At 37.8% G+C, this 15,793-nt stretch overlaps 1 long non-coding RNA gene across 2 annotated transcripts; it reads right to left on the bottom strand.

Moving 5' to 3' along the window:
• Positions 1-6,855: 6,855 nt before the first annotated feature.
• On the bottom strand, positions 6,856-15,516 carry LOC113254095 (uncharacterized). Of its 2 annotated transcripts, none has more exons than XR_003315653.4 (4): positions 15,425-15,516; positions 14,260-14,386; positions 13,402-13,528; positions 6,856-7,916 (listed from the first exon to the last, which is right to left on the bottom strand). It is a non-coding gene; the product is annotated as an uncharacterized LOC113254095 (long non-coding RNA). The 2 variants fall into 2 exon arrangements; XR_006409381.3 differs by having other exon boundaries at positions 15,367-15,433.
• Positions 15,517-15,793: the final 277 nt, after the last annotated feature.

Raw genomic sequence — 15,793 nt, 5'->3', positions numbered from 1 at the left:
TCAAATAAATAAATAAAATCTTAAAAAAAAAAAAGAAAGTATAAAAAAGAACCAAACAAATTCTAGAGCTGAAGAAAACAAATGGGAAAATTCACAAATATGTGGAAATTAAACAACACACTCTTAACCATGGGTCAAAGGAAAAAAATCACATGAGAAATTAGAAAATATTTTGGGGCAAATGAAAACAGAAACACAACATACCAAAATTTAAGCAGAAGCAGTACTAATAATGGAGTTTATAGCAGTAAATGCCCTCATTAAAAAAGAAGAAAGATCTTGGGTGCCTGGGTAGCTCAGGAAGTTAGGCATCAGACTCTTGATCTCAACTCAGGTCTTGATCTCAGGGCTGTGAGTTCAAACCCTGCGTTGGGCTCCTGTGTGTAGCCCAGGGAAAGAGGGAAGGAAGGGAGGGAGGGAGGGAGGAAAGGAATCTTGAAGAAATAGAAAATCTGAACAGACCTGTAATTAGTAAGGACATTAAATCAGTAATCATAAACCTCCCAACAGAGAAAAACCCAAGACAAGATGGCTTCCCTGAAGAATTCTACCAAACATTTAAAGAATTAACACCAATCTGCAAACTCTTCCAAAAAATAGCAGACTCATGAAGCCAGCATTCCCTGGATACTAAAACGAGACAATACCGCAAGAAAACCACCCACCAATACCTCTAAATACTGATATAAAAATACTCAACAAAATATTTCACTGTTACTGAGATGGAAAAACTAAAAAGAAGTTTGATGGGAAGGAAGATCAGGAGTTCAATTTCGAACATGTTAAGTTTGAGATGAATATTAGGCATACAAATGGAAATGTTAAGTTGGCAGTTGAATGTACAAGTCTGGTGTTCAGAGGAGAGGTCGAAGCTGGAGATAAAGATTTTCAAGTAAAGATAGTATTAAAGCCTTGAGAGTAGTAAAACCATCAAGAGAATGAGTCTAGGTAGAAAAAAGGTCTTAGGATTGAGCTGTAGGGCACTCCAGTGTTTAGAGGCCAAGAAAATGAGGAGAAACCAACAGAGAAGACTAGAAAGAATAGTCAGAGAAGAAGGAGGAAAAACTATTTCCAGAAAAGTTAAGTGATTATCTATGTCAATACTGTACAAATTATTTAACGACTACAAATTCAATTTATTATATATGTACCAAATTTGGAATAATTTTAACATCTATCTTCACCAAGTGATATTGGATAAAAATTTTGATAATCAGGACTTCTTAACTTCATTTTAAAGTATATCAAATACTGTTGCAGAATATATTATACATGTGTATACATGTATATGTATATTTAAACTTCTTTTTAAATCTAGAACAGTATTTCCTGAAACACAATCGTAAGGTTATTAAGATTTTCTGGGCAAAAAAGGGTTTTGGTCACACATAAGTTTGGAAAATACTAATTTGCTTTATAAACTTTCAAAAAAGAATGCAACATTTTCCAAATTTATGTTGATTCAGAACCCTTTTGGGTTATAGAGCCTCTGGCTGTGTCAGGCGTTCTGACTAACATCGTTTGGGAAATATTGAGTCAAAAGTGTGGACATATTCTTTGTCCTCACTGTAGCAAAATTTGTGTCAGCAAAGAAGTTGGAGGATATTTTCTTTCTGCTGCTTCAATACTTACTGAAAACAAGATCTTTCTGCTTCTATACCATTGTATGCTGGACGATATGATGACCTTTGCATTATTTTTACACTGATAGTTCTGTTTCAGGTTTTCTGTTGCTCATCAAATGCCAAAATGAAAAGATACTTGATTTCTTTAAAAATGAATCTGAAGTTCCAGCAAATAAATAAAATATGTAAAGTACATTCAGTTACTGTATTTTTGTTAGACTAATGTAGATTTATAGATTAACTATAACCCAATATGATCATTAGTCAGCCACATGTTCTACATAATGCTTTTGGTAAATATCACTTTTCCTTTATGAGAATTGTCCATTGTAATGGTTCTGGGGTGTTATTATGTCTCCTCATATTCTTTCTTTGAAATATATAGAACATAAATGACTTTTTAAAAAAATACACATTTTCATTATTTCTCAGAAAGCCTGATGTTGTTTAGATCTCCTCTTTCAATCCTAAAAAATAGGGCAGGACAGATTTTACTTCAAAAAGTACTGTTTAGGGGCGCCTGGATGGCACAGTGGTTAAGCGTCTGCCTTCGGCTCAGGGCGTGATCCCGGCGTTACGGGATCGAGCCCCACATCAGGCTCCTCTGCTATGAGCCTGCTTCTTCCTCTCCCACTCCCCCTGCTTGTGTTCCCTCTCTCGCTGGCTGTCTCTATCTCTGTCAAATAAATAAGTAAATAAATAAAATCTTTAAAAAAAAAAAAAGTACTGTTTATCTCTGTATCAGAGATAGAAAGGAGAAAGGTAAAAAAGGAGGAAAAGTCGAAGAAGAGCATATTTTGCCAGTGGTACCCCGCCTAGCTAACTATTCTCATCTTTTGCTTCAAGATGCCAGCTCTGTTTAATGAAGTACTGCAGTGTAACTGCCAAGGCCTGCAGCCTACGCCCACCCACACCCCCTGCTTTCTCTCTGACCTGCAGGAGGCTCCACAATTCTGACTCAGTTTTAAATGACGAAGAAGACAAAATAGAATTAGGGAAGCACACATCCCATGAGCACGAAGGCACGTACTGTACAATGTCCCATTTAACTTCACGCACACACAAGGTAGCTCTCCTTTTGATTACTGTATTGGTGAGATTTCTTGAAGTCTAATTCATCTGCTTTACTCCCAATCCTTCACCCCAATTCAGTTATTGATTGTGTAAAACTTTTTTCCAGCTTCATTGTGATATAATTGACTATAACCTTGCATTGGTTAAAGTATACGATGTAATGATTTGATCTATGTATATACTGCAGGATGGAAACTCTATTTCTAAATTGCCAATTCTCTACTTCAAAACGGAGGCTACAACCACTGGAATCTTGTATTATCTCGTGATCAGAGTCAGAGGAACTGGAGTAATGAATGTCCTGGTTGGAATCTTTGACAGTGGACCCTCAAAAATATTCCATTAATAAGTCTGAATCAACCTCGGAAATGTCCTGTACACAACATAAGCGGTGGCTGGGAGCCATGGCTATCACCTCTTGGATCTACCAGAAGCTTTATTATCGATAGACTACTCATAGACTATTCGTGTTTTATACCAATAGAGAATTTCCTTATACAGATAGCAAGTTCTTTCTAGAAGAGTCATTTCATGACTTCTATAGTTAAATCAAACAGGTTTTCTGTGTTTCTATGTAAGACTCAAATGTCGGATAGTGAAGAGAAGGGCCATATGCACCCCAATATTCATAGCAGCATTGTCCACAACAGCTAAATAGTGGAAGGAGCCGAGATGCCCTTCAACAGATGACTGGATTAAGAAGATGTGGTCCATATATACAATGGAATATTACTCAGCCAACAAAAAGAACAATTTCTCAACATTTGCTGCAACATGGACGGGACTGGAGGAGATAATGCTAAGTGAAATAAGTCAAGCAGAGAAAGACAATTATCATATGGTTTCACTCATTTATGGAACATAGGAAGTAGGAAGATCAGTAGGAGAAGAAAAGGAAGAACAAAGGGGGGGTTAACAGAAGGGGGAATGAAGCACGAGAGATTATGGACTCTGGGAAACAAACTGAGGCTTCGGGGGGGTGGGGGAATGGGATAGGCTGGTGATGGATATTAAGGAGGGCACGTATTGCATGGTGCACTGGGTGTTATACGCAAGTAATGAATCATGGAACTTTACATCAAAAACTAGGGATGTACTGTATGGTGACTAACATAATATAACAAAAACTTATTTTAAAAAATGTCAATAGAGCTGAGGTTGAAAAACTCTTAAAAAAAAAAAAGACTCAAATGTCTGTGATGACCTGTGCCATAGAACAAAGTTCATGATTCTGGTCCAATGATCATTTCTGAGCAAGTTAATTCTTTAATGAATCAAGTTTACAACCTGCCTTTAGCCACTATGGAGGATAGTCTATGTCTTAATCTTATTCAGTTTAATGTTACTATACATTCTCTTTCTGTTGTTCTCTTCATGTCTTCATCTCATTGTACTGTATGCAGTTTTAGAAGCCACTTCAAATATTTTTTAGAACAGTGTAAGATATAAAATTAACTCATCTTTTAAAATCATTTAAAAGCCTTAAGTTCCAGGGGCGCCTGGGTGGCTCAGTCATTAAGCGTCTGCCTTTGGCTCAGGACGTGATCCCAGCGTTCTGGGATCGAGCCCCACATCAGGCTCCTCCACTAGGAGCCTGCTTCTTCCTCTCGCATTCCCCCTGCTTCTGTTCACTCTCTTGCTGGCTGTCTCTCTCTTTATCAAATAAATAAATAAAATCTTAAAAAAAAATAAAAAATAAATAAAAGCCTTAAGTTCCAATAATTCAGGTTACAGGTCTCATTGTCCTAAATATGCACCTGTGAGTACAAGCTGAATTCATTCATTTCATTTAATAAGTATGTTCTAAGTGCCTACCATGTGTCAGGCACTGTTCTGGGTGCTGGGGGAAACGATGGTTAATAGTATGTCCGTCAGAGGTAAGGACTGTGGGAAAAATAAAGCAGGGAAAGGAAATAGGAATGCCATGGGGTGGTGATAAGTTTACAGTTTTAAATAAGATGGTCAGAGAGGGCCCGCCTTACTGAGGTGACAAACCATGACTGGAAGGATCAGAAGATGAGGGATTAAACCACATAGGTATCCAAGGCAAGTGCATCCCAGGCACAGGGAGTATCAAGTGCAAAGTTCCCAAGGCAAATGAGAGCTTTGCATTTCTGAGGATCAGCTAGGAGATCAGAGTGGCTGGGGTGGACTGTCAGATGATCCAGAGATGAGGGGAGAGCAAAGGCAGATCAGGTAAGGCCCTGGAGACCATCATAAGGACTTTGGCTTATAAATGGAATGAGATGAGAAGCAACTAGAAGGTTCTGAAGAGAAGTTACATAACCTAGAAGAATGTACAGTACCCGAAATGTCTAAATGAAGAGAGAAGCATTAGTCTGCAAATACTTACTGAATCCATACTGTTTACTAGGATTTTCCTAAGCACTGGGCATATAGTGGTAAATAAAAGACACATCAGTCCACGCTTTAGTCTTGTGGGTAAGAATATTAACAAATGATTAAGCAAATAATTATAACTACACTAGGTATGAGAAGAACTGGGTGATTTTGGAAATAAAATTCAGGGAGGGAGGTCTAATCTAGTCTGGGCTATAGAGGAAGGCTTCTTGGAAGAAAAAAATATTTAAAGTGAGATTGGAAATAAAAGTAGGAGCGAGTTAAGTGAAGAGGGATAAGAGGGACAAGAACACTCCAAGCAGAAAGTATCTGCAAAAATCCCTGAAGGGGGAAAAAAAAAAAGTCATCTTCAGGGAATTGAAGGCCACTGCAGCTGGGTCTAAGTCAGCAAAGAAGAATGCCTGAAGAGTTGGGGTTGAATTCTGAGGGCAGTAAGATACCAACAGTTTAAAACAGGAGCCCAAGAAGATTAGAGTTGTATTTTTTAAAGATGACTCTAAAAGCAACGAGCTGAGAGGAAGAAGGAGCGAGCACGGGAGGCCGGTCGCAGCTGTTGCAGAAGTGTGGGCAAAGGTAACAGAAGTGTAAATAAGAGTAGCGGGTGCGGGGACAGAAAGATGGAGAGCTTGAAGGGTACTTCACAGGTAGGAAAGGCAGAATGTGATGATGGATTACAGTCATGAGAGTTGAGAAAGAAGGTCCAGAACAACTAAGGATGCCTAACTAGTTTCCCGGACCTTTTTGGATAGACAGATCCTATCTTCCTCACCAAGAGAAGAGAGACACCAATGTGATTCCTTTTGGGGGGAGGGACAAGAAAAAGATGATCCTAGAAGCTGATAAGCCTTTACGCCCTCGCTGTCAATTGTCAGACACAAAAGAGCTTCAATTTGCACAATGTATGCAATTTGATCTGTTGTCACCAATGTATGAAACTTGGCTATGGCTATTCAGAAAAATGAAACAGTTGGATTCTACCTCTTAGACCTTCTGCTAAATATTCATATAGATTGATGTAATTTGTAAGCAGGGAACACCAATATTTTCTACAGCATTCCATCAAAGCTTATGTAAGCAATCCAAGGCACCAAATATAAATTTTCAGTACACTACAGCTCTGAAGAAGTAGTTCTTCACCAATGAATTGGAATGTATAACCCCTGGAAGTAGCCAATCCCTCTTGTTCGTGGGCCCTAGAAAAGCCACTTATTCCTCATCAATGCTGTCACCAAAAAGGTGGATATCTTTTTTTAGGAAAACAGTTGAATAAGTTAATACCAGTGGCTTATTTATCTTAAATCATTAAAGATAAATTCAGTTACTCAGAGAAAGAAAAATTGGCATTTTCTCTTCTAGAGACCATCAAACGCCTAGTCATGCTAGGTGGAGTCCTATAGCCATTCTCAAACATTGCTAAACTAAGTGGGAGTTGTATTTTGTTTTTGTTCTTTCCATTAGGTCAGAGAGATAAAAACAAAAAAAAAGTTAAAAGAAAAAAACATTTGATACAATCTTTCTACTAGTAGAGGTTGAACCAGCCTTACGTGTTTGAATAGTCTGGCTGTCAAAGTGGATGGTATTATTAAATAAAATACCCAGAGGTCTAGAGGCTTTCTCTGTGCTCTGAAATTACAAAATCTCATTAATAGACCAAAAGTCAAACTGATATTAACTGTCAATTCCTGTGTCACAAGCGGTAGTGGTATGAAGTGAAAAGAAAAGTCTCCCAAGAACCCAAATGCGTAGGAAAGCATTAGTACTAAAATAATACACCTGGATCAGCGACTGCAACTCATAGGGGAAAAATGCATTTTATTTAATGACCAAGTACACAAATACAAACACACACACATTCACACATACATATAACTAAAACACACTTCTCTTACCATGTGGGATGCAGTGTGAAATGTTCTGCTTTACACGCCTTCATTTAAAAAAAAAATGCTGGTCACGACTTGGAAACATAGGTTGCAAGCCATGAATACAAATACAACATGTAACGGCTCTAGAGCATTAGAAATGCTAACTTAAAATTTTAGGGACATGTATAGTCTTCCTCCTTCTTAGAATTAGCCCACAAAAGTACTCTGTGTACCCAGAGAAAAGAAAACTTAACCCAGCCTCGTTCCCGTGTATTCAGCCTGGACATGGTGCTCGCTTTCAGTGTGCTTAAATCATCTACCTTCCCAGGTCCCAGAGCGGAGGGAACGACTTGTAACAGGACTCTAGGTCTGTACTGCACATTTTATATAAAGTCCTTTTTATATATTTCATTTGACCCTCACAACAACCCTGTGAGGTAGGCAGGGGAAATAATATTTACTTTACAGATGAAACTAAGCTCCGGAAAGGCTACGTGACTTTCCCAGGCAGAAGGCTCTTTTCTCTAAACCACTGATGGTATAATTTGACCTCAAATATTTTTACCACTTCATTCTCATTTCTTATTGTTGGTTCAAGTTTTTATAGGATACAACAAAAGACGTGATTGCAAACTTATCATACCAAGTTTATGCTTCTATACCGATGAAAACTTACAGCCACAGGACATCTATTCTTTTGGAAGGCACTGTTTCCTTGGCTCCAATCCAAAGGAACATAAGCAATATGAAAGACCCTAAAGGCTAAGGAAATTGAAGAGAAATCAAAGGAAAGGATATAAAATGGAATGTATTAGTGGATTTTAGTCCCTGTAAGCTTTTACTTTTGTGAGAGGGTTCAATGGAGAGCTTTAATGCAGATGAGACTTGAGGCTTTTGAAGAGGATCTAAGTCTTGATGAAGTTATTCAAACTCAAATCTTGAATGCATAATGATGGTAGGCCCCAGGGTCTTCAAAAACTTGTACTTGATGCTTTAAAACAAAACAAAACACACAAAAAAAATTCTACCAGCAAGTCTAATAAAATTTTTTAAGGGTTTTGAAAAGCTTTAACTCTTTGGTCAATAATTAATCAGACTACCAGATACCATGCTGAAAGAATAGAAAGAGAAAACCAAAATGAAATAAAGAAGAAAAAAGAAAAGGAAACAAAGATTTTAAAACACAGAGTGTACAGAGTAGCTTAATATGTTTACCAGCTTATCTCTTCGATTAATATTGCTTTAAATTGCAGAATTCAAACTTCTTACAGAACCACCTTGCGCTGTAGTCAGAGAAACTGATTTAATGATAATTTCCAGAATCTCTCTGATCACTATCTGTGATATTCGATTATCTTAAAGGTCTTTTTATCTTTGAAAGCATGGCCAAATATTTGTTGGAAGAGAGAGCATAAAATAAAGTTGATTTTGTGGGGTATAGAAAGAAATTGAACTAGGAATATTATGGTCTGAAAATATTTAACAAGGGAGAAAAGTCAACAAAGCCTTTTGTGCTCATTCTGACTTGTTTCTTTTTATTTCATGTATACCTATAAACCTGCCTTTTTTCCAAGAAAACTTTAAGCTTTTAAAAATTAATAATAATGGGGTGTCTGGGTGGCTCAGTCGGTGGGGGGACCAACTCTTGATTTAGGCTCAGATCGTGATCTCATGGGTGGTGAGATCGAGTCCCGCATTGGTCTCCGCACTCATCGGGGAGTCTGCTTGGGGATTCTCTCCCTCTACCCTTTCCTCCACTTGCACTCTCTCTCTGTAAAATAAATAAATAAATCTTTAAAAAATTAAAAATTATAATAATAGCAACTAATATATACTGAGTCTATACTTTGTGCTGGGCACTGCTCTAAGCATTTTACATAGATGAATTCATAACACTCACAGCAATCCCATGAATCTGATATTATGATCCTCAATTTACAAATGAAGAAACCGAGGCACACAGAAATTAGGAAATTTCTGGTAGTCTACCTGGCTAGTAAATAGTGGAGTTAGGATTCAAACTCAGGCCCTTTGGCTCCAGAATATCAAACTATGCCCACTACTCTATAAAACTGGTTTCAGTGCAATAAAAGTGACCAGGACGAAGGTTTTCTTCAAATCACTGTTGTACCATGTCCTAGTCTTTCCCTTTCTGATATTCTCATCAGAAAGTACAGTGACTAATTTAAGTTTCCAAACAGGAGTAAGGTAGAATCAGTTTCAGCTGTCACTACTCAGAAGTGACATCCTGCAGGAATGTCAAGGAGTTTAAAAATAAAGCATGCCACTAAAATATTAACAGTGGTAGGGGACTATAGGTAACTTTAGCATATGTATATATATATATGATATATATATCACCCCAAAGTATATTTCTTTATTCTAACTTTTGTCAAGTGGACATGGATCACTTGTATAATAAAAAAGGTTGTTTAAGCATGCCAACACCATTATTAGCATTAATAGATATTAAACTTACACTAGCACTCAGCCTACTCACAATTTGCTACTTCTAGTATACTGTGGAGTTAGATACCAGTTAATTAAGCCTATTAGAGAGGTGCCTGGGTGGTTCAGTTGGTGAAGCATCTGCCTTCAGCTCAGGTCATGATCCCAGGGTCCTGGGATCAAGCCCCACATTGCGCTCCTTGCTCAGCAGGGAGCCTGATTCTCCCTCTCCCTCTGCCTGCTGCTCCCCCTGCTTGTTCTCTCTCCCTCTCTGTCAAATAAATAAATAAATATCTTTATTTAAAAAAAAAAAAAAGCCTATTAGCACTACCTTTAGGGGCGCCTGGCTGGCTCAATCGGTTAAGTGTCTGTCTAGGGTTGGGGTCATGATCCCAGGGTCCTGGGATTGAGCCCCACGTTGGGCTTCCCACTCAGCGAGGAGCCTGCTTCTCCCTCTCCCTGTGCTCCCCCTACCTGTGCTCTCTCTCTGTCAAATAAATAAATAGAATCTTAAAAAAAAACAAAACAAAACTATCTTTTAAAAAAGTCAATAAACTGAGTAAGGACCTAAGAAAAAGCATACGGGTTTTGTCTTATAATTTGGGAGCTCAGGTAATTTTAAAATTTACTTCCTGGTTACAGGTAAGTTGAGGTTGGTGGATAAATGATGAGTGGATGAGTTAGGAATCAGTATTTAAAGACAGGGATAACAGAATGTATACTCATACTGTAATAAATATTTCATTGCAGTATAAAAAAATTTGAGAGTTTGAAAGGAACCTTGACAATAATCTAGTACAATCTCCCATACAATAAGAAATCCCCTCTACAATATTCCTGATGTTCAAACTCTGCTTAAGCAACCCTATGACCCAAAGTTCACTGCCTCTGGACACAACCTGCTCCCCTGCTGAGTAATTTTATACCTTCTCTCACCTGGCCTCAAATAACTGACAACATGTGTGCTTCCTAGTTTTTCCAACTCTTCCAAAGTCTTCTATTTTCTTTTTTTTTTTTTAAGATTTTATTTATTTATTTGACAGAGGAGACAGCCAGCGAGAGAGGGAACACAAGCAGGGGAGTGGGAGAGGAAGAAGCAGGCTCCCAGCGGAGGAGCCTGATGTGGGGCTCAATCCCAGAACGCCGGGATCACGCCCTGAGCTGAAGGCAGACACTTAACGACTGCACCACCCAGGCACCCCAAAGTCTTCTATTTTCTAAACAAAATTGTCCCGTCCCCTCAGTCTAGATCATCCCTAGTTATCCTTTTACATAATCATAAAACTGGTTAAAAACAGTTTTCTTATTCTTTGAGGTATATCTAATGACCAAATCAGTTTTTGTAGAATAATGTTTTATAAGTTAATCGATCTAGTTCATCCATCTTGGTCATACATAACTGGAAAGCTAGGAAAGACTTACGGTCCTAGCTCAAATTCAAACTGAACAGCGATACATTTTTGAGTTCTCCCTTCTTTTCTCCTCCTCAAAACAATACCACCAAACAGAATCTTAAAACATACCCTCAACCATAACCTTACATGTTTGCTAGATTTTAATTTTCTCTCAGGCTTCTATCTACCTTCCTATCACTTGAACCTGTTAATGATCTTAAAACATCCAAAATTATTTAAGCTGCTCTCATAATCATGAATTAGCCCATGACAGGCCCAGCTCTAAGGTTTTAAAAATCTGACTTTTTTCCTTCCTGTACTAACTGGATATCTTCCTCTCCGGAACTTTTGGTTTTCCAGAAAATTGTATATATATTATGTGTAAAATAATATATATATATACACATTTTTAAATACATATTTACATGCATAGACACACACACATATACATGTATCTTCCCCAATGCTATATTATCTACATGTAACTTTAATGTTCATGTGCTCCTTTCTACGTAATACCAGACAAAACATAATCCATTCTATCCCATTAATCATGACTCAGCCCCCAGATAAATGGCCTTGATTTTGATTTTAACAAGATACACAATCAGTGGTATCATAAAGGTATGTATCTTACAAAGCTTATTCTCAAGCAAGTTTCAAATAAAATCCCATTACTAATGAATGAAGATTACTATATCTTTAAATTTCTTGTATTCTTGTATTCACCTATTATGGTTATTCCAAATTTCCCACAATTAAAGTGTGGAAAGACAAAGATGGCTAGAGAAGTAAAAGTCACAAGAAATTTTTGCGGAGTCCCATGACAAATAATCAGCCACTTCAAAAGATTATTCTTGATACAGAATGAGATTATCCATATGTATCTAAAGGATCTTTCTGGTTTACTGATTTTGCTAACAGAGAGAATAAGTCATTCTTTGAAATGCTTTAAGCCAGCTCTAAACATCAAGAACAGAGTGAAATAATAACTAAGACTTATTTAAAGAATAGAGTCCCTCAATAGCAATTCAAATAAAACAAAGTCCATCACATTCAGTAATACTGAGAGGCTCAGAAGGACCATGCCAACACAATAGAAACCTAGCTTGCAAACAAAGATAATATCCATATTACCTAGAGAGGCCAGTAACATGCTACAATTGTATATGAGTATTAAATTCAGCAGCACTAAGCACTTAGTTTATTCATAAGAATAATAATCTAATGTGAAGGTTAAAAACCTATCATAATGTCACCAAACCTTCCATGCAGCTCTGACAAAAACTTCACTCACTTATACAACCCCATTCCCTTTGAATAGTGCAAATAATTATAAGGACAAAAGTCATAAGGAATAGTTGTAGGCTCCATAGTTCTTAAATTAACCTAAAGCCTTGTCATTTGTTTGTTTCCAAGTATTACAAAAATATGTTCATAGTTAAAAATTGAATCCACCAGAAAGAGTACACATATGAGTCATCTTCCTACCATAGACCTATAATCTCATTCACCAGGAGTGCCTGTCTATAGTTCTTCATACATATTCTGAAGAAATTTTGCATGTATACATATAAACGTATGCTTTTAAAAACACAAATGAAAACACACTACACAAACAGTACTATATTGTTTTTCTCAGTTAATAATGTATCAGAGATTTTGCCATACCTCTGCCTATGGGTTAGCGTCACTCCTCCTAAGAGTTACAAAGTACTGCATTGCATGAAGGCATTTATTTAATCAGACCTCTGTTGAGGGATGTTTAGGTTATTCCTAGTAAGTTTGTTTCTTAATTTAAAATAATACAGTAGTATCTTTATATACAAATTTTTGTGTGCAGGCGCAAATATATCTAAAAGATGAATTCCTAGAAGAACTGACTAGTTTTGGAAGCAAATTCTAAACAAGAAGAGCCAGTGTCCCTACAAAGGAGACTGGGAAAAACTACAAGTATAATGCTTAGTGATTAAAAGGTGCCAAACATTATCACAAAGTTAGAAGTTAAAGATCTGAAAGTTAACAAACTCCTAAGGTAAAATAGGAAAAAAAAAAAAAAGAGAGAGAGAGAAAATTTACCCCTGGGACAGAAAGATAAAACCTGTAGAATGAATCCCGTAAGTGATTTTTTAAAAGAAAAGAAAGGAAAATAGCATAAATAAAGCAGGATAAAGGGAGAAAGAAGACATTTTTTTCAACTTTTTTTCTTGCTTTAACCTAACATATAAAGTAAAATTGGCCAGAAGATTTGGTACATATATTATCACAGAGCCAAACTTGGATGTGAGATGATTTAAATGACTATCTGAAGCCCCATTCCTACAGGGTATCCACACGTTGATATATTCTACCAGGTTCTAAAGCGTTGAAAGGAGATGTCCCCCAAAAAGAGAACAGAGCAGTAATCATCCAGGAGTAATATAACTTGCCAATCTCTTTAATTTCTGATCAATTTTACAAGGAAATCGTAATAATTACCTCATATATACAGAACAAACCTCTCTTTGGAAGATCCAGATTAAAGCATACTTTGAAGATTCGTTCTATATTTTTCAATCACAATCCTACAATTTCCTAGACCAATCCAAGGCTATTCTATTTCTCACCTAACATAAAACATAGTCAACAACTTACCTTCCCCAAAGTGCTAGGATTTGAATGCCACAACATAAATTGATTCATGTTTTTGTCCATTAATGGTCCGTGGATTTCTTTAAATGAAGTCCATGTTAGAGTCCATAGATATCAGTGTTCTGCAAAACTGAAAACCTCAAAAATGTCAATGCACATACCTAAGTTACCACTTAGATACTAAATTATGAATAATAATTTTGTTATTAGTATGAATATAGACACTTAGATATGCAAAATTAGTGGATATGACATTGAACAGCAGAATGAGGTAGCAAAATTATACTTTATACTTTATTTTTAAGTAAGACATTACTTTTAACAAAATCTAGAAGATCTCAAAACACTGCTTTGTACCATATTTATATGTATTCTAAAGGTGGCACCATAGTAACAGCTTGTAAAGATGGGAATGATTTGGATACCAACACTTTCCACAATAGGGAAACCAAATTTTAAAAGCAGGCAAACTTTTTAAATTTAAACGAATACAATAACGTATTTACATGTCTACTTTCTGGGTTTTTTCAAACTATTTTTAAAAACATCTTGGATTTTTCTTTTTTAAAGATTTTATTTTTAAGCAATCCCTGCATCTAAGGTGGGGCTCAAACCCACAACCCCAAGTTCAGGAGTTGAATGCTCCACAGAATGAGCCAGCCAGGTGCCCCTTGGATTTTTAAATCCAAAAATGCTTACTAGTTTCTTCTTTGTAAAAACAAACAAACAAAGGCATAAATTCAGGTTTTCCTACTCTATTATATCCAATCTAAAAAAGATTCTAGAATCTCTTAGGAGCTACTATCTCATTAGGTAGCACAAAGCCCATACACAAAATCACTGCATCCAGATGATTCATACCCAGATCCCATTACACAGCCTGATGTGTCTGTCCTCTGCACTTTTTTTCCACTTGACAATCAAAATCAATCTGGTTACAGCACTTGTTCTTTAGGTCTATGGTCACTCTTCATCACATTTAAGACACCTAAACAAATATTTTACAAAGAAGACAATTTAATCTTCAGGGATTCATTCTTTTGGAGGCCTCCTACAAGTCTGTGTAAGGAGTTTATGTTATGTGAACACACCATGTGAAACCTCTGACTGGACTTTTATAAATTAATTTCACCTTTGTTATGAAATCATTCTTATTTACCTCTCAAAAGTAAGAAGTACCCCAATATAAGAAAGATAACATGAAGAAAATGGAACGTAAGATCATATTGCTGAAAAGAAAGCACTTAGAACACTAATTAGAAGCTCAGTGCTACAACTGTAGCTTATCATTCGTTCCCTATAATTACCTGGAAGTTCTTCATAGGAAAGTAAAGGAATCTGAGAGAAGCTGAATTAATTGCTTTGTCCTCTACCCCCACCATCAAAAATATTAAGACAAATTTATAAATTTCAATAATCCCACCAAACAACAACAGTGTTCTCAATATCTACTCCCCCAGCATCCTCATAAATCATTGGTTAGCAAACTAAGTTGAAGTCACTTCTACACTCAGGTAGAGATCCTGTAGTTCAGGAGAAGTTCCCCCTGCTGAGCAAGAATCTGCTTCGTGCGTCCATATTAAATAATTCATTCAAACAACATCTAAAGAATACCAAATAGTGGCAAGGCACTGTCCTGGATTAAGAGATGAAGTACCTGTCCCCTGTTAGCAGCACCGAGGCGGGGGTCGAAGTAGGTAAGAAATGAACTCTAGGACGGCTCATCTCAACGCCCAGGCTCCATCTCTCACCCCAGAGCACCAAGGCTCAGGAGCCCACGACCCCCAGCCATGACCGATTCCTGAAAGTCTCAACCTGTATTTCCTCGACCGTCTCGGTCCTCACGAGTCTCGGTCCTCACGACCCCGTTCCCGAATTTCCTCGTATCTCTCCCTCCCCAGGGAGTCCCACGCCAAGGAGGCTTTCCTCCAGCCTAATGCGAGATCCACCTCTCCCCGCCCGAACTACCTGGGCCACCAACAGCAACTTCCACCCTTAACCGGTCCAAGTTTGGCCCGCACGTTACCTGCGGGGAATCCAATGTTCCAGGATGACCACAGACGCTCCGCCCCGCCCATCGAGACGCCCTCCACCACCAGGTACCGCCTCCAGGGCGTAACTTCCTGTGCATCACATCCGGCCGAAATTCCGCAGGCCCCGGTAGTCCCGCTGAGCGACCAAACCCCGCTAGTGACGTCACTTCCGACGTCTTCCTTGGTTTCCCCGGGATCCAGGCGCGCTCCACATGTTGTTTGGGGTTCTTTCCCCCCTGCTTTCCTTCACGGCTATGTAGTCCCGCTCGAAATTCATTTTTTGTTTTTCAGACTGGTTTGCCAGCTTCTGCAGACTTCTGCAGTCGCTTCCCTCTGCTCCCTCGGTGTCTTGAACACAAGAT

Source organism: Ursus arctos, unplaced genomic scaffold (genome assembly GCF_023065955.2).
Source record: "Ursus arctos isolate Adak ecotype North America unplaced genomic scaffold, UrsArc2.0 scaffold_4, whole genome shotgun sequence".
Lineage (NCBI taxonomy): Eukaryota > Metazoa > Chordata > Mammalia > Carnivora > Ursidae > Ursus > Ursus arctos.
Note: the sequence above shows the minus strand (reverse complement) of the source record. Positions and strands in the feature narration are given on the sequence as shown.